A 953-nucleotide genomic window follows, 5' to 3' on the forward strand; every position below is an offset into this window, starting at 1 on the left:
TAACACAATAGCATTCTTCTTAATATTTTTTTTTGTTTTGGAAAATCTAGGTATTTTTCATTGAAAAGGATGCTATCAAGAAATAGATTTTTATTAATTTGAAGTGAATTAATACGTACATGTATTTAAGTGTTTCCAGCTATAATATCCAATAAGCTCAATGTGATACCGACAGCCCACGTAAACAAAAGATCTTTGAGGTCCTCAAAATTTTTTTAGAGTGTATAGGAGTCCTGAAACTTAAAAGTTTAAAAATCACTGTTCTAGTAATTTTAATGCCCCGTCATCATTTTGCTTTTCATCCAGCCTGCTGCACACACTGGCCACAAACCCTGGGGACATTGCTTTTCCAGCACCGTGAGCCACTGCACTCCCAAGTCCCATTGAGAAGATGGAAGCAAAAGCAAGTGTGCCTGGCCGGCTGCAAGGCCTCTCTGTACCACCTAACCTGCAGGCACTGTTTTTAATTCACCCTTTAATTACAGCCTGAAGTTATAGCTCTCCAGCTGTTTTCATTTAGCAGAAGCTTGTTGACAAAGTCAAATGAACTCACTTCATAAGTATTATCCGTGGAGTTTGCTTCATATTGAAATATCCTCCCTCCTGTTAAATTATTTATTTCGCTTCAAAGTTATGCTGATTTCACTTTACACCCTCTGTAGGGACACAAAATGCTAGGTGGCCTTGATTGAGTCTTGCTGTGGCCAGGCACAGTCTTAAGGGCTCTACAGGCATGGCTTAATTCACTTATATGGGTAAGCTTCTTGGGGTCTCCGTAAGTGTTCAATAAGCCGGACCTGCTCAAGAAACAATGACTGTCGTTAATCCCTCTCAACTGCCGTTTGAGTTACCTATTGTTATACTCACTTTACAGGTGAGGAAACAGACATTAAGCAACTCCCCAACTCCCCCAAGGTCACCGAAGAGCATAGCCAGACTTCAGAGCCCATGAA

The sequence above is a fragment of the Ailuropoda melanoleuca genome, chromosome 19 (genome assembly GCF_002007445.2).
Source record: "Ailuropoda melanoleuca isolate Jingjing chromosome 19, ASM200744v2, whole genome shotgun sequence".
Lineage (NCBI taxonomy): Eukaryota > Metazoa > Chordata > Mammalia > Carnivora > Ursidae > Ailuropoda > Ailuropoda melanoleuca.